Consider the following 24,688-nt stretch of genomic DNA (forward strand, 5'->3'; position numbering starts at 1 on the left):
TTCAACAGTTTACATTCCAAGAAGGACTAAAATTGCGAAAGCTGAAACTATACAGTCTAAATAAGTAACAAAGTTCACAGAAGGATCATCAGCTCATATAAACTCTTTTAGCAAAACAACTAGTAATCAACTTTGTAGTGAATTTTCAGAAATAGGATTTAATTTGAATAATTTGGAACTTACACCTGAACAAAAACAACAAATTCAAAGCTTTCTAATTCAAAATAGGGACATATTTGCAAAGGACTTAAGTGAACTGGGACATACTAACTTGCATCATCACACCATTTATACTGGTGATGCAAAACCAATTAGTGCTGCTCCGTATAGACAATCTCCAGAAATGCGCAAAGAACTAGATAAACAACTTGATGAAATGGAAAGATATAATATTATTGAGGAATCTACATCACCATGGCATAGTCCAGTGGTACTTGTTAAGAAAAGAAATGGAAGTATACACGTATGTGTAGATTATAGGGCATTAAACCGTATAACAGAACCCATGTCAGCAGTGATTCCAACTATGACAGATATATTTGACACTTTGGCAGATTCAAAACCAGAACTATTTTCATTTCTCGATTTAACATCAGGATTCTGGCAGGTCCCGCTAGACCCAACAACAAAGCATAAAAGTGCATTCATTACACATAAAGGTGTATATGAATTTAATAGACTTCCGTTTGGAATGATGAACTCTCCATTAACTTTTCAATGTTTGATGACAAAAGTGCTAAAGGATTTAAATTTTAAAATTGCGTTGGTTTACATAGATGACATTCTAATTTTCTCAAAGAACTTTGAAGACCACCTTAATCACCTTCAACAAGTGTTTTCCAACCTACGTGAAGCAAACCTGAAACTTAATCCTGAAAAATGTAAATTCGCGACAAGAACAATCAAGTATCTCGGACATGTAATATCAAAAGATGGCATTCGCGTCAATCCTCAAAATACAGAAAAAGTTAAGGACTTCTCAAGACCAACCACTGCAAAGCAAGTTAAAAGTTTTTTAGGAATGGCAAACTACTATAGGAAATTTGTGAAAGACTATGCCCACATAGCAGCTCCATTAACAAAGCTTCTAAAGAAAGAACATAGATTCAAGTGGACACCAGAATGTGAAATTGCGTTTGAAAATTTAAAAGACCGTTTGACATCAGCTCCAATTTTATCATTTCCTCATTTAGACAAACCTTTCATCTTAGCAACAGATTCTTCAGAATTTTCAAATGGATATATTTTAAGTCAGATTCAAAATGGATTAGAACATGTGATTGCTTATGGCGGTAGACAATTAAGGGGTTCAGAACTTAAGTGGCATATAACTGATAAAGAGGCTCTAGCATTAGTGGAAGGAGTTCAACATTTTAAACATTATTTGGCAAATCAAGAGTTCACAGTATATACAGACAATATCTCAGTTAAGTACCTTCAGAAAATTAAAGATTGTCAGGGAAGACTTGGTAGGTGGAGTTTGCTATTACAAGGATATAATTTTAAAATTCAACATCGTGCAGGATCTAAAAACCCAGCAGACTGCTTATCAAGACAAAAACATTTAGAAATTAACAATAGTGCTTCTTTTGACTCTAGTGAACTTGCAGACCATTTAGGCTCCATCGATATACGGAAAGAATATAGCGAAATAACATTTATTTATAAGGGTGAAAATGAAGATGCAGTTATTTCAAGTTTACAAACCGCGACAATCAATGATATTCAATTAACCAATTTAGCCGAAGAACAAGAGAATTGTAGAGACTTTGCCGATATTATTAAATACAAACAGACAGGACGAGTACCACAGAATCCAGAACTAGCAAGGGCAGTCGTAGCCGAATCATTCAACTTTGAGTTAGAAGATGGAATTTTAAAACACTTCTACTCAAAACGTTGTAAGAAAGTGCCAAAAGATGAGCGACTTGTCAAACAGATTGCAGTTCCAAGGAATCTCCGTGATTCAATACTCAAGGCCTATCATGACTGCATTCTGGGAGGAGGACATCAAGGATTTGAGCGAACATATGCTGCAATTAGAAACAAATATTTCTGGCCATCGATGTATAGTGACATTAATCAGTATGTAAAAACGTGTGAAGTGTGCCAGCAGTCCAAACGCGCTTTCAATTCAAAACCACCACCTTTACAACCACAACCAACAAATGATATTTTCGGACGATGGCATATGGATATTTTAAGTGGCCTTCCAACAACCAAAGATAAATATAAACATGTTCTACTCGTAGTTGACAGTTATTCAAAATGGTGTGAAGCTTTTCCGTTAAGATCTGAGGAAGCAGGTGAAGTTGCAAATGTTTTATATAGAGAAATAATATCACGTTATGGTGCTCCTAGGACCCTTTTATCAGACCGCGGACGTAATTTTGTTTCAAATTTAGTTAAAGCTCTTTCAGAACTCTTCAATATTAAAAGACATCTTACAAGCTCATACCATCCACAGACAAATGGAGCATGCGAAAGAATGAACTCTGTAATTTTACAAGCGTTAAGAGCCTATACAAGAGATCAACAAGATGATTGGTATGATGTGCTACCAGGAATTTTAATGGCTTATCGTGCTACACCTGCAACTCAATCGACTGATTATTCACCATTCTTTTTACTCTATGGACGAGAAATGACATTACCCATTGACACCGCATTAATACCAAAAGATCGTTTGGCACAAGATCACAAAATATTTTTAAGCAGAATTCTTCAAAATTTAGAAACTTCAAGAAAAATAGCTGCTAAGAACATCAAGCAAGCTCAAGAAAGATATAAACAACAATATGACAAAAAATCTAAAAAACCTGAATTTCAACCAGCTCAACGTGTTTGGCTTTATTGTACCAAAGTTCCTGTAGGAAAAGCACCAAAATTACATAGAAAATGGTCAGGACCTTATTATATAACCCGCATTGGTCCAAATAGTACTTACAAACTTAGGAATTGTGCAACAAACAAAGAGGTTGTGTCAATGGTGAACGCGCAACGAATGAAGCCATATTACGATCCAAAAGACAGACCGACTAATTTACCAGATGAGTTTCAAAATGACAACGAAGAACTGAATCCAGAAGAAATACAAGATGACAACATCAATGATAATGATCAACTTTTACCGAACAATCGTCAACAACCTGTGCCACCAATCAACAACAATGGAATTAATAGGCAACAACCACCTATTCCTGTAATTAACAACAATAGGCCAACTCAGAACCAACAACAACTTCCTGTTGATAGAATCAATAACAGACAACAAAATCAACAACCAGCACAAAATAGTGAAACAAATAAGAGAAGTGCAAGCCCTTCAGGAGATTCAACCGTAAATCAACCAGTTAAAGACAACAAGCCATCTTGTCAGGATTGTAAGAACAATAAGTGCAAAGCATTCAAAGAAGAGGAGATTCAACAAGTTTTATCATCAGTCAGAGTTAATGGAACATTATACTATAAACTTAAGTTTACCGATAAATCTAGAAACACAGAATGGTATTTCCCATGCAAGGTCCCAGCAAAATTAATACGAGAATTTCATGCGCAACGTACAATGAGTGGTAAGAAAAGAAAACGTCCATTACAGCAGAATAAACATAAATTTTTCACTAAACCGGATCCAGCTATTAATAGTGTACAATATATTTCAACTAAAGTCAAAGCTGATATAAGCACACAAACTGAAACCATAAATGAGCAAAATCAAGGAAATGAACATCAACAGTTATTAGCCGTAAGGATTGTTAACAACCGACCATACTTTCTAATAAAATCTGGGAATACTACAAAATATGAATCAATGACTTCAGCACCAAATATCGCACGACAAGTTTTAATACATCATAAGGAACGTTTCAAACAAGCTCTTTTACAACAAGACATTCAATATGCTATGGAGAAAAGATTAGGAAAGGAAAATCAATGCGACTGCAGTTTTCAAATAGCCTCTGATGGAAAAATACACGAAATTCGATACAACATAGATGGTACAACGGAATATTTATCAGGATACAGGAATCCAGTCATTGCACCAGAGTGGGATACATTTGATAGTCTGTCAAATGCATCTATAAATAACTTTATAAATGTGTTAGAACAACAATACAAGATAGAAATAAGTATGAGGAGAAGATAAATTGTGAATAGTACATGTACAACTGTTTAATATGATAGTGTTTTATAGAATAAAATAATGACTTGTAGCTACTATTTTTATAAAGCCACAAAGATGGGCAAAGAAATGAATAGATTATAGAGTAAAACCACATAGATTGGTATAAGTGAAAATATTATAGAGTATAGCCACATAGATTGGTATAAATAATGAATTATAGAGTTTAGCCACATAGATTGGCAAATATTGAATTATAAAATATAGTGATTGTAAAAAGATAGATACCGGTATTGTAAATATAGTGTATATCATGTATTTGTATTTTAATACTAGCTAGTATGTTTTTGTTTTTTTTTTTAAATTTTTATGTAGCATTTTTGTTTTAAAGAGCATATTAACGATAAATGATTTAAACCCTTTGGAGTTGGACTGGTCATTCAACTCCACACCCTGCACTTGTATAGGGCCGACCACCTTATACAAGAAGCATACAGCATAAAATTTTATTTGTTTTTATGTAACTTTCAGTTTAGAATTTTTCTTTACATATGTCTTTTCTTACTTCTTATTTTCATTAGTCTTGCTTTTCATATCTTATCTGGCAATTTTCTTAATCTAGCCATTTTATTTAAAAATTGAAATATTTATCTTGCTTGCAAAAAAATGATATCTTTAGCTAGGCATTTTTTGTGTATATCATTTTATTCTTCATGATTATTGTATATAACTGTATATATTCTTTACGATTAATATTTTTGTGCATATATGTATATTTTCTCATGTTTGAGGACAAACATATTGGAGAAGGGGGGAATTTGTTATAGGTGTTCTTTTATGTAAAAGTTTTTAAAGTGAATTTTATTGAGAAAATATATTATTTTAGAAAATATGAAATTATGAAATTATGAAATATTTTATCACAAATTTGAATTTAATTAATCAGGTAAATTTTGTGAAACATGTCACTTGTGAATAATTGCTCTGAGCAACACTTTGGTATCTTGTCAATTGTCATAAATTAATCTGAGCAATATTATGTTTTAATTAGGATTATAAATGTAATTAACTTGTATTTCTCTAATTGACATTATTCATATTTCACCTTTGGACATTGTAAACAATATTATCAATACTCAAATTATCTCAATTATCAAAATTATCAATGTCTGTCATTTTATGAGTTGTTTTCAGCATTCGCCTTAAATATCGTGGCCGAACAGTTATTCGTCAGTGTAGTCTCGTCGGTGTTATCCAGATAGGAGTGCTTCCAAAGCCAACCAGGCTCAGCTACTCAGGAGAAACGCTAACTCAAAAGACAGCTCAACATAACTGTACCTATTCAAGCCAGACAACATCAACTTGGAATATTACGAACATTTTGGACTTAACTTTAACTGTGAATTAGTGAAATTAGTGACTTTATTATTTGGAACATTTGGACTTTATTTATTTGTAAATTGTTTCGGCATCATTATTATTATTTGGACCAGCTACTATATAAAATTGTTACAACTTGCTGCTTGCTTTATAGTTTTGCCTGCCATTGCTTAAGTCTTGCGAAAGACTGACCCCCTGTGCCTTGGGCTGTGCATGTTCGATAGTCCCCCTTAAACTCGACGTGCATTGGCTCTTGGTGACATATCTAAAAGTATTATTAAATTTGTTTATCAGATGTTGTTTCGATGGGTCTTTGCTTATTTTTGTCATAAATTGTAACTCATAGCAAGAAGTGGTGCATAGTTAGTCCCCATTGGAATTCCCATAATCTGACGATATACAGAATCCCCAAAGCGAACACAAATTTTATCTAGTAAAAATTCAAGGGCATATAGTATCAAAGCATGTCCAATTGAGAGTTTTTTGTTTATTGCTACTAAAAAATGACCTAAAAGAGTTTGAACATATATATTCACATTCTGACTTTTTAAATGCCCATTTAATTAGGTGTGTGAATTTTTTCTTAATGAGAATGTGAGGCAATGTGGTATACAGGGTAGAAAAATCTAAACTTTGAACAGATTCAAAATCACCAATATAAGCATGCAATTTATCAAGTACTTCCAACGAGTTCTTGACACTCCAAAAGTAATTAATTCCACTATTTTCGAAGGCCTTATTTGAACAATTTATTATCAGGTTTTTAATTGTACCAAGTAAGCTGGTAAGAAGAATAGACAATTTAGTAGTGGAACAATGGCTTGAAGACGAAATAAATCTATATTTGTAAGGTGTTTTGTGTAGTTTCGGAAGCCAATACATAGTTGGGACTTTCATTGTAGGTGGCTCTGCTTGTAAAGCGGTAGCTAAAAGTTTATGTTTGTTACAGATGTCGTTTTCTGACAATGGGGTCAGTTGGAATATTGGTGAATTGGTGATTTCTTTTTAGCTCACCTGGCCCAAAGGAGCAAATCTGACATGGGGTTAAATTGTTAATCAGGTCAAGATCTATCTGCCCTGAAATTTTCAGATGAATCGGACAACCTGTTGTTGGGTTGCTGCCCCTGAATTGGTAATTTTTAGAAAATTTTGCTGTTTTTGGTTATTATCTTGAATATAATTATAGATAGAAATAAACTGTAAACAGCAAAATGTTCAGAAAAGTAAGATTTACAAATAAGTCAACGTGACCGAAATGATCAGTTGACCCCTTTAGGAGCTATTGCCCTTTATAGTCAATTTTTAACCATTTTTCGTAAATCTTAGTTATCTTTTACAAAAATCTTCTCCTCTGAAACTACTAGGCCATATTAATTCAAACTTAGCCACAATCCTCTTTAGGGTATCTAGTTTAAAAAATGTGTCCGGTGACCCGGCCATGAAATTAAGATGGCCGCCACGGCTAAAAATAAAACATAGGGGTAAAATGCAGTTTTTGGCTTATAACTCAAAAACCAAAGCATTTAGAGCAAATCTGACAATGGGTAAAATTGTTTATCAAGTCAAGATCAATCTGCCCTGAAATTTTCAGATGAATCGGACAACCTGTTGTTGGGTTGCTGCCCCTGAATTGGTAATTTTAAGGAAATTTTGCTGTTTTTGGTTATTATCTTGAATATTATTATAGATAGAGATAAACTGTAAACAGCAATAATGTTCAGAAAAGTAAGATTTACAAATAAGTCAACGTGACCGAAATGGTCAGTGACCCTCTCTAGGAGTTATTGCCCTTTATAGCAAATTTTAACCATTTTTCGTAAATCTTAGTAAACTTTTACAAAAATCTTCTCCTCTGAAACTACTGGGCCAAATTAATCCAAACTTGTCCACAATCATCTTTGGGGTATTTAGTTTTAAAAATGTGTCCTGTGACCCGGCCATCAAACTAAGATGGCCGCCATGGCTAAAAATAGAACATAGGAGTAAAATACTCTTTTTGGCTTATAACTCAAAAATCAAAGCATTTAGAGCAAATCTGACAATGGGTAAAATTGTTTATCAAGTCAAGATCAATCTGCCCTGAAATTTTCAGATGAATCGGACAACCTGTTGTTGGGTTGCTGCCCCTGAATTGGTAATTTTAAGGAAATTTTGCTGTTTTTGGTTATTATCTTGAATATTATTATAGATAGAGATAAACTGTAAACAGCAATAATGTTCAGAAAAGTAAGATTTACAAATAAGTCAACGTGACCGAAATGGTCAGTGACCCTCTCTAGGAGTTATTGCCCTTTATAGCAAATTTTAACCATTTTTCGTAAATCTTAGTAAACTTTTACAAAAATCTTCTCCTCTGAAACTACTGGGCCAAATTAATCCAAACTTGTCCACAATCATCTTTGGGGTATTTAGTTTTAAAAATGTGTCCTGTGACCCGGCCATCAAACTAAGATGGCCGCCATGGCTAAAAATAGAACATAGGAGTAAAATACTCTTTTTGGCTTATAACTCAAAAATCAAAGCATTTAGAGCAAATCTGACTGGGTAAAATTGTTTATCAGGTCAAGATGAATCTGCCCTGAAATTTTCAGATGAATCGGACAACCCGTTGTTGGGTTGCTGCCCCAGAATTGGTAATTTTAAGGAAATTTTGCCGGTTTTGGTTATTATCTTGATTATTATTATAGCTGGAGGTAAACTGTAAACAGCAATAATGTTCAGCAAAGTAAGATCTACAAATAAGTCAACATAACCAAAATGGTCAGTTGACCCCTTAAGGAGTTATTGCCCTTTATAGTAAATTTTTGTCAATTTTTCGTAACTTTTTGTTATCTTGTACAAAAATCTTCTCCTCTGAAACTACTGAGACAAATTTAACCAAACTGGTCCACAATCATCATTAGAGTATGTAGTTTAAAAATGTGTCCGATGACCCTGCCTGCGAACCAAGATGGCGGACATGGCTAAAAATATTACATAGGGTAAAATACAGTTTTTGGCTAAAATCTCAGAAACCAAAGCATTTAAAGCAAATTTGACGAGATTAATTTGTTCGTTTGGTTAAAGTCTATCTGCCCTGAAAATTTCAGACTAATCAGGCATCCCGTTGTTGGGTTGCTGCCCCAGAATTGGTAATTTTTAGAAAATTTTGCAGCTTTTGGTTATTATCTTGAATATTATTATAGATACAGATAAACTGTAAACAGCAATAATGTACAGCAAAGTAAGACCTATAAATAAGTCAACATGATCAAAATGGTCAGTTGACCCTTTAAGGAGTTATTGCCCTTTATAGTCAATTTTAAACAATTTTCATAAATTTTGTAAATTTGTATTCGTTTATGATATGCCCATAGACCAAGGTGAGCGACACAGGCTTTTTAGAGCCTCTAGTTTCAGAACCTCAATGTAAAATTTACGTCAAACAATAATAATATTATTAGCAGCTTTATCAACCGGGACAAAAACAAATTTCTTGGCTAGTTCTTTTAGTTTATGTTTGATACGAGAAATAGGTTTATTGTGGTTATTGTTAATAGTAAAATGTTCTTTAAAATGTTAAATACGTATATCAACTATTTTCATTACTGAATGAAAAAAAAGAGTCCAAAATTTTTTGTCAGCTTTTTCCCGTTTATCCATTTCATACAGTAAGTATGGAGTGAGTCGTGGATGATATTACGACACTCATTCCAATCAATAATTGACGGGGGACGATATTTAGGTCCTTTACTGAGGAATGATTTTAACTCTCGGTCTTGAACGTTGTTAAGATCTCCTGTTATAACATGGGAAATGGGTTCATAAATATATTCGGAGGTACTACAATTACATGAAGTAGGTGTATTTTCACTGATATTAACATCTTTACACAATTGACTATAATTAAACACAAATTTCCGGGTAGATTTCTTGTAAATATAACAAATAAGAGGTAGCTCAGTATTGTCAAAATATCCAGGAATTTGTTCTTTAACAGAATGGTCGTTAAATATACCGGCAATATTTACAAAATCAAAACCTTTATTGACATACTTTATTCTAATAAAATGTTTTTTATGATCTTCAGGGCGATCAATTTTGGGAAATAGTTAAGAATAACAATATGCCATAATAATTTGAACAATTTTATACTTAGGACTGCTATAAACATGTTTTTATATACTTGATAAGTTGCTTTTAAGGTGGTTACTTGCTTATTCTGTCTACAAATCATATTTTACTGGACTTATTATACATGGCTGAACGATTTTGAGATACCGTCTGTTGATTTTGATGTACTTTTCATTTTTTATCCTGGAGAAGGTGGTTGACCATAAAGTGATTTACGTTGTTTGGTAGACATATTCTGCTGCAGTTATATCCAGTTTTATGAATAAAATGAAATTGATTAGTATTTTAGGCTGCATTCACTTTCATTATGATTTTGGTGGTGCACTTTGGATGTTCAGATTTTACTATGCCCTGTTGTGTACTTGAACTGAATCATTTGTTTCATATGCCCCTTTTAGCCATGTAGCTGTTTCACTTTCATTTCAATCATGTAGATTTTTCATGTCTTAACTTCCCTTTACAGTTGTCTTATATTTTTGTTCCATGTCTGCTGGTGGTTTGTACCACAGGATATTATGTATGCGTCTATTGTAGTTAAAGTCATAGGCTATTTATCACCACTGGATAGTTTGCCTTGCAGGTGAAAGGAAAGCCGAGTGCGTCAGTCTTCCTGCCAGTTCATAGTCTCTACACTATTCAAGACTTCTACAATGCCTAAATGCGACAGCACATGGTAACTAGGATTTAGCATCCTAGGCATTATTGTAGAGGATCTCGGAGCAGAAAGGGCCATAGAGATGCAGTTTGTATGCCCATCGGCGCGTAGACACGCCCTTGCGCTCATCAACCTTATCCCAATTATGGGTAAATAGTACTACTTCATTGTGGTTACATTTGGGAAAATCAAAGGCAATGGGAGCAGACCCAAAAAGAAAAGCCGGAAGATGGAATTCGTCAGCCATGTCAGGCAATCGTCTATGGGAAGGAAAATCTTAGAAAACACAATTCCACCCTACAGGTAGTAGGTTTCTCGTATAGCTAATCACCAGGCAAAGTAAAAAAATATGAATACGGAAACCGAAGATCCATTTAGAAATCAGCATGAGGATAACACATCTGCTGTACAACATGGTTTAAGGGATGGCGCTGGTGGATGAAACCCCACAGGAAGTCCACAAGCTGATACCATTGTGTACACCAAAAGAAAATATATTTCTAGGCAGTTGTAATGTAAGTACTATGTGTGCCACAGGTCAAACTACAGAAGTCGAGAGGGGAATGGACAGATGCAAATAGAAATGCTATCCTCAAAAGGAGGTCAGATGGCTAGACAGTGCAAAGCTTACACTTCAAAATGGTAAAGTCTTATTATACTCAGGCAGGAATGAAGGATAACACCAAGCAGGAGTTGGAATGGTGCTGTCAAACCAAGCAAAAAAGGCACTGATTGAATTGAAGTCAACCAATGAGAGATTAATGTATGCCTGATTTCACATAACAACCCTTAAAATTAGTATCCGCACTATATATGCGCTATAAAAGACAGCTTCAGGAAACAACTAGATAGAGTCATAGCAGGAACACCTAAACATGACATCCTTTTAGTAATGGGAGACTTTAATAAAAAAAAAGTTGGGATGAAAAATGAAGGGGAACAGGAAGAAGGATTGAAAATGGAGAAAACCTCCTTGATATTTGTCAAAGGAAAAACTTAGTCATTACTGGGACAATCTTTTAACATAAAGACAAACTCAAAGTAACATGGATATCACTGAACAAAAAAATAGAAAATCAAATAGATCATATCCTGTTATACCAAACAACACAGAACTTCAATACTGGACACAAGGGCAATGAGAGGAGCATACATTGGCAGCGATCACGAACTCCTCAAATGAAAATTAAGAATAAAACTTATAAATACAAAATAGTAACAGATACTTTAAGGAAGAGATTCGATACCACCAAACTACAACGTCCATGAGTAAGAAAGGCATTTTCAATTGAGCTAAAGAACAAGTTCCAACTCGTAGACGACCTATAGGACATATAAACATTCTGGGTAAGAATAACAAACTGCTATAAAGAAACAGCAACGAATACATTAGGTTTCAAAGAGCGTGGCATAAGCCCTGGATTTCCAATATGTCATGGATTTCCAATAAGTCATGGAAATTTGTAGATTAGAGAAGACAACTAAAGGGAAAATACTAACAACAGTAGATCAAAACGAGTTAAGAACCGTTTAAATGCCAATTATAGTGACGAAGACACGGCGGTAAAGTAAAGTATGCGAAATGACAAAAGGCAATGGACGGACAACTTTATTGAGGAAGCAGAAAAAGCAGCAAACAATAGTATGATGAAAACAGTATATGAAGTTACAAGAACAATTTACAATGAAAAACAGAAACCTCCTCAAGTCATCAAAGACAAGTCTGGAAATCCATTATCTAACCAGAACGAAAAACACACTTTCAAGAAGTCTTGAACAGACCTGAACCCGAAATACCATTTAACATCAATTTAAACTATGAAATCGAGGAAAAAGAGATAGATACGGGTCAAAACAAAAAAAAGAAATTACAAAAGCCTCGAAAAGATTGAAAAATGGGAAGTCAGGAGGCATAGATGGCATAACAGCTGAGATACTAAAAGCAGATACAATAACAATCACCAATTATTTGCTTAAGCTTTACAATATGATATGGATTGGTGATGAAATACCAAAAGAGTGGAGTAAAGGTCTCATTGTTAAAATAATAAAGAAAGGAGATCGAACATATTGAAATAATTACAAAGGTATAACACTACTTTCTGTGCCAAGTAAGGTATTCACAAAAATCATCATTCAAAGAATACAAGAAGGAATTGATGAAGAGCTAAGACCAGAACAAGCTGGCTTCAGAAGGGCAGAACAACTTTTCACTTTAAGAAACATCATAGAACAATGTTCTGAATGGAATGCTCCTTTGAACATCGACTTTGTAGACTTTGAAAAGGCGTTTGATTCCATCCACAGGGAAAGCTTATGGTCCATCTTATCCCAGGAATAGATTACCTAAGCCGTATTTGGCACAACTTTATGTAATTTTGTGTCCTCAATGCTCTTCAACTTTGTACTTGTTTGGCTTTATAACTATTTTGAACTGAGCGTCACTGGTGAGTCTTATGAAGACGAAACGCGCGTCTGGCGTATTAAATTATAATCCTAGTACCTTTGTAACTATTTACACCACTAGGTCGATGCCACTGCCGGTGGACGTTTTGTCTCCGAGGGTATCACCAACCCAGTAGTCATCACTTCGGTGTTGACATGAATATCAATTATATGGTCATTTTAGTAATTTTCTGTTGAAAAAACTTTAAATTTTTCGAAAGACTTAATCCTCATCTACAACACACCCTACAACAAACTTCTGATCTGCCTCACCAATCAGTGCCTCTCTTACCTTCTTGGAAACACACATCCAGCATAAAACCAACATTATGGTCCTATACATATCTCCAACCATACATGATTAACTCGCCATCAACTACAATATCCATATCAGAGCCAATTTCATCAGCTAGAAACGGGATACTCCGGTTTCCTTCAACAAACTTCTATGTCACCAACTTATTCCTCCTCAGAGCATCAAGTATCTGACATCAATGGTTACACAAGGGCACCTCACAATCATGCCAACAAATTTCATCCCACAGCCCAATGTATACCATCCTTACACAAATAGAAAGTAAAATCACAAAAACAAACATTATCAGGTTCTCAACAACAAGTTTTCCATCATCAACAAAGTTCAGGTCGACACAACATCAGTCATAAAGTTTTCCATCAGAATGCATCTAGACCTACAACTAACGCAAACCTACAAACAAGAACTGCAAAAAACTTACCACCGGCTGTATCCTTTGAACCGAGTCAACGAGGCTGGTATAATAGGCGGTGCCAACAAACTAACCAACATCCTTTACAGGCCTCTGCAGTTTGATATATAGGAAAAACGTCAAAAAAAAAATATGACTCCTACAGCTAGCTTTTCTTCAATTCCAGTCAATTCAGAAATAATCAACAATCAAGATCAAGAAATACTGATTTTGCCAGCTGACCTCATTTTGGATCCACTTCCCAGTCAACAGTGTGTCCCCATGGCAGAAATTTATGCAATTCCTACAGAGCATCCTCAAAACTCTCAGTGGTCTATTCAACAAACAAATTATCGAATAGCTACCATAAACAATATGCAATCTACGAATAGAACAGGGTCATCAAATCAAATTCACCTTTTCGGGACAACTGCCTCCTGGAAAACCCTCCAGATCAAAAGAAGCAAACATAAATACTGGAATTACTCGTAGAACCGAAAACATCAGACTAACTTCATGTAATATTGAAGGGATACAATTCAATACATCCTTTCTGCGTCGCTTCTCAACAACTCTCATATCATCTGTCTCCAAGAACTCTCCCTTTGGGACTGCCAGTCAAACTTGCTACACAATCTTTTACCTGAATGGGAAAACCACAACAGATTTCATGACTCCAACGAGCCACTAGATGGATTCAAACATTCTCTGGCCCAAAACTGTGGAACAATCACACAAAAAAAACACAATATCAGATGGAAACGGAAGAATAGTCGCTATTTTGTTAACGTCAATATCTGCTTAATTAACGCTTATATGTTAACTATGGAAACTGACTCACAGTATGAATACGGAGACTGTCAAGATATAATCCTCATAATGAAAGAGAAATATCAATCAACTCATAAATTATTGGATGTGGAGATCTAAACGAAACTCTTTCTATTAGTAGGAATAATAAATATGATCGGTTTCTGAAACACTTTGTTCAAGAGCTGTATTTATCTACTGTTGGAAATTTTCCTGCAACACTCAGGGCAATCTTCTTTACAAATTGACTGTATATTGACCACCAACAATGATATTTATAGCAATCATGAGATCTGGGGAAATACCTCATCTAACGTTTTCTCGCATGTACCTTTCTTAATGCTCACTAATATTGCTATCCCTCTGCTTGAAAAATATTCCAATAAAATATTTTAAAAAATGGTCACCGTGAGACTGAAATGGAATGAGACTGATGAACAATTGAACCGTGAAACTATCTCTGAAAATTTAATTGACATAAAGGAAGACAAATCAACTTCAGAGAATATTAAGACTCTTACAGACATCCTAAAGATTTATGTAATTTCTCCAGGTCACAGTGGCACCCATAACAACTATGTTTTGTCAATAACTTGGTTTATATCAGGTTAATTAGTGTAAATGTGTATTCATGTGGTTTTTTGTTTAAATGTACTTTAATCATTCTAATCATTTTCTGTGCTTTATTTTGTAATTCATTTGATTGTATAGCTCAAATTTTGGGCACCATGATTGGTTAATAAAAATTATCTATCTATTGAAAGCTTCGCATCTGAAAGTCCCATAAAAAATGACAAAGCTAAAAGGTACAAAATGGAAAGCGTCATCAAAAGTCCTGAAACATCTTTAAACCTGTAAACAGCTATTTTCTTAATGGAAAGCTCTTGGCAAACCAGAAAATCATCGGAGCAAGCAATTAAGACCTTTAAATTGAAAAAAGGAAATCCGTAGTCAAAAAAGACAAGAATATGCAACTGACAGGAGAAAACTATATGAGCAAATTATGGACAATCCTTCAACTGAACTTCTCTTCAAACTCATAAATAGAAATAAATCAAAATCAAAAACGGAAACATCTGGCATGGAGATCGACGGTGAATTTGACTTCTCTACTCAAAATCAAAGCCGTTCCTTCGCTAACTACTTCGAAGATCTCTGTCATAAAGAGAACTCATTCGACAACTCATATCTGGAACTCTGCCAAATAAGACCGAAAATAGTTCAAGAAACGTTCAGTCAAAGTATGCCATCAATTGTCCCTGTCCCATACACAGAAAAGGAAGTAAAACAAACAATTGCGTACAAAGGAAAATCCTCAGACAAACACGGAATCTGTGCTGAAACAATATGACATGCGCAACATACCGTTGAAACAATATGACATGCGCAACATACCGTTGTAACAACACTGACAAAAAATTTCAATAAATTCTTGCAAAAAAGAAACGTCCCAATCGACCTTAAATCCGCAATCTTGACGCCAGTCTTAAAGAAATCTACTATTTGATAATTTGTGGAGGGAAGACATTTCAAGAGTTAACACTTCTATAAAGAGATTGTACACACAACTATATATATATAATGTCTTTGAAAACTAAACTTTTAATTTCCAAACTAAATTGACTCCATGTTCATATATATATAACGTGACTACAACACCGTCAACATTTTCAAATTGCGAATCTTTATTTTCTAGGAAGTTACCAGTCATGTCATTTTATTGTGTCTGTTTATTTAACGTATCAATGTAAAAATATCGGAAATTGATGAGACTGTCATTAAAGTGAGAGGGTTAGCGCCATAGAACCAGGTTTAATCCACCATTTTCTACATTTGAAAATGCCTGTACCAAGTCAGGAATATGACAGTTCTTGTCCATTCGTTTTTTATGCGTTTTGTTATTTGATTTTGCCATGTGATTATGGACTTTCCCAATTGATCTTCCTCTAAGTTCAGTATTTTTGTGATTTTACTTTTTAATTCTTGCAATGCTTTTGCAAACATAGAGAATTTTCAAAGATTTCTGCAATCTAGCTGCGAACATCCCTTAATATATTTTAGTGTTTCCTGCAATCCGAGTTACTGCAAACATACTGATTGTTTTTGCCATCTTGCCGCAAGCTTGCAGCAAAAAAAGAACTGCAATGTTTGCATGATATTTGCTGCTAGCAGTAGCTGCAGGCAAACATCTGCAAACATTATCGTGAAAGGGTTCTTGCAAGCTTTTTTTTTTTGCCCGAATCTGCAGCAAACAATTCAGTTCTGTAAGGGAGATTATTTCATTAAGGAACGGACAATACTTATCTGAACAGTAATCCACAATTTTAAATCAATAAGGTCAAATGGAAGGACATAACATGCATAATATGGTGGAGTTTTGTATATAGTTTATTTACATTTTACCGTTTAAATATACTGAAAGAAGCAACGGCAAACTGTATATATATGATAATGAAGCTTTTAATCAGCAATGTCTGCGCCTTCGTAGGCTACGCGTACCCGCAACTAATTTTCTAACTAAACTGTCATATGATCGGGAATTCAGTGAAGATAAGAATATTTTTTAATTTGTATTTAATGTATCAGTTAGAAAATAGAAATAAAATGTAAATGCACATTTATTGACATTAAAAGAATAAAATAGTACTGAATTTGAATAAATATATGTTAAAAATTTGGCAGTGGCTACTTTTGCCATCTCTGGCAAAATAGTGATTGATATAGTTGCCGGTCTTATTTCAGAAATTTTAATCAGACTATATGGAAATATAAATTTTATTTTTTTTCAATTCAATTCAAAGTTTTATTGCCATATAAACTTTACAGTTTGTGACATATAACAACAACAAAAACAAATAAAGACAATAACTAAGTAACTCAATATATATACACAAATTCAGGTAAATATTAAAGGGTCCCCTGTCCTCAGTTCCATTGACTTTTTTATAAAGGATCCTAGTTTATTCACTTGTGTTGGTGTTGATGGGTTAAGTATATATATAACTTTGTCATTGTCAGTGAGATTAGCAAATAAATTACTTTCTCTATTAATGCAATCAAAATATGTTAATCTAATATTTGAATTATGAGAACAATTTATTAGGAAATGTTTCTCATCATCTAGTACTTTACATTTTTTGCAAAGTCTCTCTTCGCGAGGAATTTTAAAATGCCTCCCTTTTTCAATTAATAATGAATGGTCACTGATTCTAAGTTTTGTAATTAATTTTCTAAATTCAAAGTTTGGGTTAGAGAGGTAAGGTTTGATCAATAGATTTGGCTCAAGTGCTTTATAAAAATTTAATTTACTTTTATCATCAATAGATGTTAACTTATTTATCAACAGGTTGTTGTAGTATGAGTTTATTTGGGGTTTAATATAGCTTTTAATATTTTTTAATTGTTTTAAATTATCACAGGTTTTTAGTCTATCTATATCAATGTTAGATTCAGAAAGATTATCTTTTGCAAAAGTGAACCATGAATAGGTGCCACTAGAATCCAAAGTTTTAGTTAATTGAAAAGATTCATGTAATAAGGGATTCAAATTTGAGGTGAAAAGCCTTGCTAAATACATAATAGTTTGGGTTTTTATATGACATTCAATAGGCAGTCTTCCCAATTCGTTCCTTGTACCAAAATTTGAGGCACTCTTGTTAGTGCCAAGGGTAAACTTGCAATACCCAAGATGCAAGTTTTCTATTGGAGTCTTGTCAATAAAATTAAATGGGTCCACAATTTTTCCAGAAACCAAAGCTCTTTTTTTAGCTTTGAAATATGTTATATATGAGTCCAAATATGTTATTTCAGAATTGAAACTATGTATGCACAAATGATATACTAGTATGTTGCTAGATGTCAATAACCTTTTCGACGTTTTGAGGTTGTTGAATGTTACCTTTTAAGCTTGCATATTAAAATTGATATTTGTACTTTCATGAGAATTCCCTAAAAACTTGTCTTTTTTTTTAAAGCATTTTTAAAAAGCATTAATATCAAAATTCTTACTAGTAAAGTTTTTTAATAGGAAGTCTGTAAAACATATGTTAAAAAATTCATATACAATACATATTAAGCAAAGCGTACAAACCAGGGATGGGGTAATTGAAAATGTAATGGTAATTAAGTGTAATGCATTACAATTTTCCTTCCATGGTGTAATTGAGCATATTTTTAATTACATGTAATGGTAATTAATTAATTACATTGAAAAAAGCATGTAATGCTCAATTACTTTTGAATTACATTTCAATTACATATACTTTAATGGTGTTAAAGATAAGGATTTGTGTTTAATAATATAAATTGTAAAATAATACTTGTTTTTCAAATTATTTTAATATATGAAGTCTATAATTTATACTGAAGTTACAATGCATATTAATATTTATTTGACCTACAGATGTTTTTTTTAATAATAATTATTTAATTATAAATTAAAAAAATGTGAGAATCATATATTAGTGTTCAGTTTTTAAGAAAGATCTTTCAACTAAATAGATTGATAAGTAATTAATCACCTTGTTAAACAAAAACCAAAAAAAGTCTCACAGTGAATTTAAAATCACTGCACACAATCATCTTGTCAAGTCAATATAATACTGCCATGGTATACACAAAAGGAGGATAGAAATGATAATTAACAGCTGTAAAAACAAACAGCAATTAATCAGATTAAAATGTCCAGGGGCAATGCCACTGTTACATGTATTTTTATCTAATTAGCAAAATATTGCTAATGTTTAGACGGTGTCTTCCGCGAATGCCAACATTTTATATGTTACCTATTCCTTGAATGCCAACAAAAATATTTCAATAGATGTTTATATAATAACAATAGGTGTTTTTATAAGTATTTAACTGTTAAAAATAGTTCATGAACTTTATAGAAATGCAACATTTTATCACTTTCTCATAAGGAAAAATAGTAGATTTTAGGGGTTAAATTATTATGAATTTTTAAGAAATAAAGAAAAACAAAACGTTTTATTACTTTTTATCAAAAGAAATGTTTGGAAGGAATATGTTAATAACGTAAGAAATATTAAAAAATTTAATGAAATTTTAGTTTAATACAATTATTTCAAACTAAATAAAGGATATTAGAGATTTGTTTAGTTCCATATCAATTTATATATTTTATTAGTTAATATAAACTTATATGAAGATTTCAGTTGTACAATTAATTAAATTAAAAGAAAAATCAAGTTAATTTGATAACATCTTAGCTGGAAACTCTACAAAAGTTTCAAGAAAATTCATGAAATATGGTAACAAGAATTCAGATGAGTTGCGAACATGACAAACAACTAAACGATGTTATTTTACGAATCACTTACAATAAAAAAAAAGGGGGGGTGTAATTGTATAACCAAGAAAAATATCCTGAACAAACTGAAATAAACAAAGTGTCCAGATCAGAGAGATTCAGACTAAATGACAAAACATTAAAATAGCTAATGATTATCAAATGCAACGCTTAAACTATGCTTACATGAATATTTTACACATGCATTATTTATACATGTATAATATTGTTAAAAAAATACCATGACGAAATGTAATGTGTAATTTAATTAATTACTTTAGTAAAGTAATTGTAATTTAATTAATTACATTTCAAAAGCAGTGTAATGTGTAATTGATGTAATTGATCATTTTTGCAATGTAATGTGTAATTTAATTAATTACATTCCAATGTAATTGATCCCAAGTCTGGTACAAACCCATATAAAAAACCGACATTCTAATTAAAACTTTTAATAAAAAATATCCATGATTAATTTAAAATGAAAAAAATGTATCCTGAAAAGGGTAAATAAAGGTGAAAAAGTCACATCCCAGATCAGATAATTTATGTTTCCTTTATAGTTGTAAGAGTTTTACTTTTTAAACTAATTTAGAGGATTTTAATCGAATGAGTGATTTACACCGATTCGAAGATTTGTAGTTCTCCTGACATTGGAGGAAGTTGTAGTACAGGTAAACGGGTAAAGATGTTTCCTTCCCCTTTCCCTTACAGGCCCCGAGCAAACAAAGCTGCAACAATCAATAACTTGAACTTAAGGTAAATGTCTCTCTATTAGAATTCATACTATTAAACATTAATTGGAAAGAGTACCATACGGCGCCTCTCGAATAAATAATTAAAATTCAATTGTGTTTGTAGCCTGGGGTGTCATGTGAAACTCTTTGTCAATTAATTTATCGAACTATATATATCTTTATTTTTTTAAAAATCAAGCTTTGTTTATTAACGTTTCATTATCAAAGCAGTCATATTTTGTCTGACCAAAAAGAAATTTGAACTTTTCGACCATAATTTCAACTTTTGAAAAATCCTAAAAAATTTCTGTCTGACCAAATGAATTTTTGTTCGACATTTAGTCAGTCAGACAGAGTTTTGGATACAGATTTATGTGGGTTGGTGGTCTATTGGTTAAGACCGATGGCTACAGTGCTGAATGTCCCGAGTTCGATTCTCACTCGGGTGCTTAAAATATCAGTACATCAGAAGGGCAATTTTCACCCTTTCACTGTTTCACACACATCTCTGGTACCCAGACTTGAATTTAAGCTAGAATGGGTACCTTGGCATGTCCTAGAGATCAATCTTCTGATATCTCTCTGGTTTGTATGTTTCCGCCGAGTGGCCCCGTGGTTCTCTGAGTACTTCAGCTTCCTCCATCATAATAACAGACTTCCTGGTGTCCTAGCACTCCCTTTGTGTTGGGTGGGGATTGATTGTCCTTGTAAAAATATATTCTTTGAATAACGGAGGCATTTACCAGTACATGTACATACATACATGTACATATACTGACATAGAATGCATAGGACTAGATTTTATTAACATGTCAAATAAAAAACTTTGGTGTTCTGACAAAAGTACGGTTCTCAGTGGCTTCTTACTAAGGATTTCAGGAGACGATTCCATGGACTAGTGTGAGAAAACTAGAAGCATAACCATGATAACATGAAATTTTATTGCATTTTACAGTCAAACATGGTTAAACCTAAATCTAACCTAACTGTTTTTATACAACTGCAATTTTTTTTTTTTGGATCGTACATATAATGGTATGATGTGGTCATTGTCTGAAGACACATTGGTTTCCAGACAATAACTTTAGTTTAAGTGAATAGATCTTTATGAAATTTTTTCAGAAGGGTTAATACCACAATAGGAAGGTTCAGATCGATTTTGTGGATGATGGTCCCAACCGTTTAATAATTAGGGGCCCAAAACAAGCATTATTCTTGGTTTTCGCACAATAACTTTAGTTTAAGTAAATAAAAATCAATGAAATTTAAACACAATGTTAATGGATACAAAAGGAAGGTTGGTATTGATTTTGGGAGTTTAGGTCCTAACAGTTTAGGAATTAGGGGCCAAAAAGGGACCCAAATAAGCATTTTTCTTGGTTTTCGCACCATAACGTTAGTATAAGTAAATAGAAATCTATGATATTTAAACACAAGGTTTATGACCATAAAAGGAAGGTTGGTATTGATTTTGGGAGTTTTGGTCCCAACAGTTTAGAAATAATTTCATCAAAATTGAATAATTGGGGTTCTTTGATATGCCAAATCTAACTGTGTATGTAGATTCTTAACTTTTGGTCCCGTTTTCAAATTGGTCTACATTAAGGTCCAAAGGGTCCAAAATTAAACTTAGTTTGATTTTGACAAAAAATGAATCAGTTAGGTTCTTTGATATGCTGAATCTAAAAATGTACTTAGATTCTTGATTATTGGCCCAGTTTTCAAGTTTGTCCAAATCGGGGTCCAAAATTAAACTTTGTTTGATTTCATCAAAAATTGAATAAATGGGGTTCTTTGATATACCAAATCTAACTGTGTATGTAGATTCTTCATTTTTGGTCCTGTTTTCAAATTGGTCTACACTAAAGTCCAAAGGGTCCAAAATTAAACTTAGTCTGATTTTAACAAAAATTGAAATCTTGGGGTTCTTTGATATATGCATATACAATATACAATGTATATTCACTTTTTACTACCAACTGATAAATTAAAGTAATCTTTACCATTCAGTGATAACAAGCAGTTTTTTTACATCTTAATATTTTATGATGTATTTAAATGAGTAGTTATTGTTGCAAACTCCATTAGAAATTTTAATTGAGATTAGTTTTGGAATAAGGGAAAGGGGGATGTGATTAAAAAAATTGGGTTCAATTTTTCTCATTTGAAATTTCATAAATAAAAAAGAAAATTTCTTCAAACATTTTTTTGAGAGGATTAATATTCAACAGCATAGTGAATTGCTCTAAGAGAAAACAAAAATTTTAAGTTCATTAGAACACATTCATTCTGTGTCAGAGACCTATGCTGTGTCAACTATTTAATCACAATCCAAATTTAGAGCTGAATCCAGCTTGAATGTTGTGTCCATACTTGCCCCAACCGTTTAGGGTTCAACCTCTGCGGTCGTATAAAGCTACGCCCTGCGGAGCATCTGGTTTACAATTGTATGGATCTCTCTAAAATTGTACCACAATGTTACATTTAACAACTTTAGGGGAGGCTGGGATTAAGTTTTGGATTAATTGTCCAAAATATGTAGAAGTTAAGGGCAAAAAAAGGGCCAAAAAGAAGCATGTTTCTAGTTTCCAAACAATAACTTGTGTTTAAGTGTATGGATCTCTCTGAAATTGTACTACAAGTTCCATACTACAAAGGAAAGGATGGGATTGAGTTAAAGGGTTATTGCTTAAAGGGGGGTTTCAATAACTTGGGGGGTGGGGATTTTTGTTTACAATTTTTTTAAGGGATTCCTTTTTTTTCAAAATTTTTGAATTTTGAAAAGTTTCAAAAAGAAATCTTCAATTGTGCAATAGATTTGTTAGATCTTTGACCACATTTATTTTGTGACAAAAACCTTTATTATGTCAAAAATTTGATCACAATCCAAATTCAGACAGTATCATAATCAAGCTTGAATAAAGATGAACACTAAGTAAAACATTGATATAAAAATCTCTAGTTATTTTATAAGGCCTAATAAAACTCCAGCTGAAAATTTTCTAGGGGTTAAACCCTGCTTTATTTATTTTTTTTGTTATCATTATGTGAACATTTTGATGAAACAGTTTCATAGTGTTATTGGGGCTGGAACTCCATGTGGATGCTTGACCCACTCATGAGTTCAGCACTAAGCACAAAAACAACTTTTATGAGACAAGGCACTGATCAAACATGCTTCCTGATATGTGCTGTTTAGTCTGTCAGTTGTGTTGTTGGGTAGACATATATTGGTGACTGACTGTCCCAAATTTCTGGTTAACAAACTACTGTGGATTTATTATTACTCTTTGGCTACCATTTTTCATGTTTTTCTGGGTACAGGTAAACCTCAAAGAATTACACATTTTAATTAAATTTGTATGCAGATTTTGGCAAATCAACGAAATCAAATATCCACGAAAATTGGTACCCACAAAAATTAATGAATCCACAGTATGGATCAGATCTCATATTTTGCAGCCAAATTCATATTATTAAAACTTTTTTAGATATGCTTTTTCTCTTGTTTCACATTATTGTGTCTACACAGGTCTTCAATACTGTACCCACCGACTTTTTATGCCCCACTTAGGGGCAGTTTGTCCATCTGTCCACCCGCTTCATGTTAAAGTTTTTTGGCCAAGGTACATACATTTTTTAGTTTTTAATAAAGTTGTAGTCTGATAGTGCTGAAATTGGGGGAATCAAGTATTCAAACTCAAACTAAAATATCAATATGCACACATCCAATGGTTTTAGTGTAAATATGTCATAATAAGTCTAAGGAAAGCATGACATATTGTAATGCTGAAATACGAGTTCACAATTTGACAGGATGTTGGACCTTAAGGGGGCATAGGCTGTTTTCTAACTTAAGAATAAATAAGTTTGCTTTGAACAACCAAATGTTATGAAACCTATACACAATGCTAAATACCACAGAACTCAGATGCCATATCAAGTATAAATTTGTGAAGCATCACTTTTACTACTCTTGAGTTATGTCCCTTTACAACACAATTGCCAATTTATTTATATCTTACAGCAAATGCCCCTTTAAAGAAGGAATCGGGTAATCAAAATATTAACAAATAATTTAGTTTTGGATTAAACACATCTTCTAATTGACTGAAAGATTTTTGTCTATCAGCTCATATATATAATTTTGCAATGTGACTGATGTCATCAACATTTTTTTCATGATTTACCCTAAAAATGGAATTAAGAATTAAATGGTAAGGAATGACTGTTTACATTTTTTCTGTCTATTGGAAAAACCTCAAAAACATGGTGCCCATTTTTAAATAACCTGATTCCAATAGACAGAAAAAATATTTATGTCATTCCTTAAATGTGTTTTGGTACACATGTAAATAGAAGCATTTTAACTTTTAAAATATAATCCAAATGCAGTTTTATCTTTTTTTT

The 24,688-nt window shown here is 32.9% G+C and overlaps 1 protein-coding gene across 4 annotated transcripts in view; it reads left to right on the forward strand.

Moving 5' to 3' along the window:
- Positions 1-20,190: 20,190 nt before the first annotated feature.
- Positions 20,191-24,688, forward strand: part of LOC139498613 (extracellular sulfatase Sulf-1-like) — a 57,104-nt gene continuing 52,606 nt past the window's right edge. For 2 of the 4 annotated variants that reach the window (XM_071287084.1, XM_071287086.1), the window contains exon 1: positions 20,191-20,300. The gene's annotated coding sequence lies outside the window, so the exon portion shown is untranslated. The remainder of the gene's footprint in view (positions 20,301-24,688) is intronic. The other 2 variants (XM_071287085.1, XM_071287087.1) reach the window with 1 other exon arrangement.

This window comes from Mytilus edulis, chromosome 12 (assembly GCF_963676685.1).
Source record: "Mytilus edulis chromosome 12, xbMytEdul2.2, whole genome shotgun sequence".
NCBI classification, from domain to species: domain Eukaryota; kingdom Metazoa; phylum Mollusca; class Bivalvia; order Mytilida; family Mytilidae; genus Mytilus; species Mytilus edulis.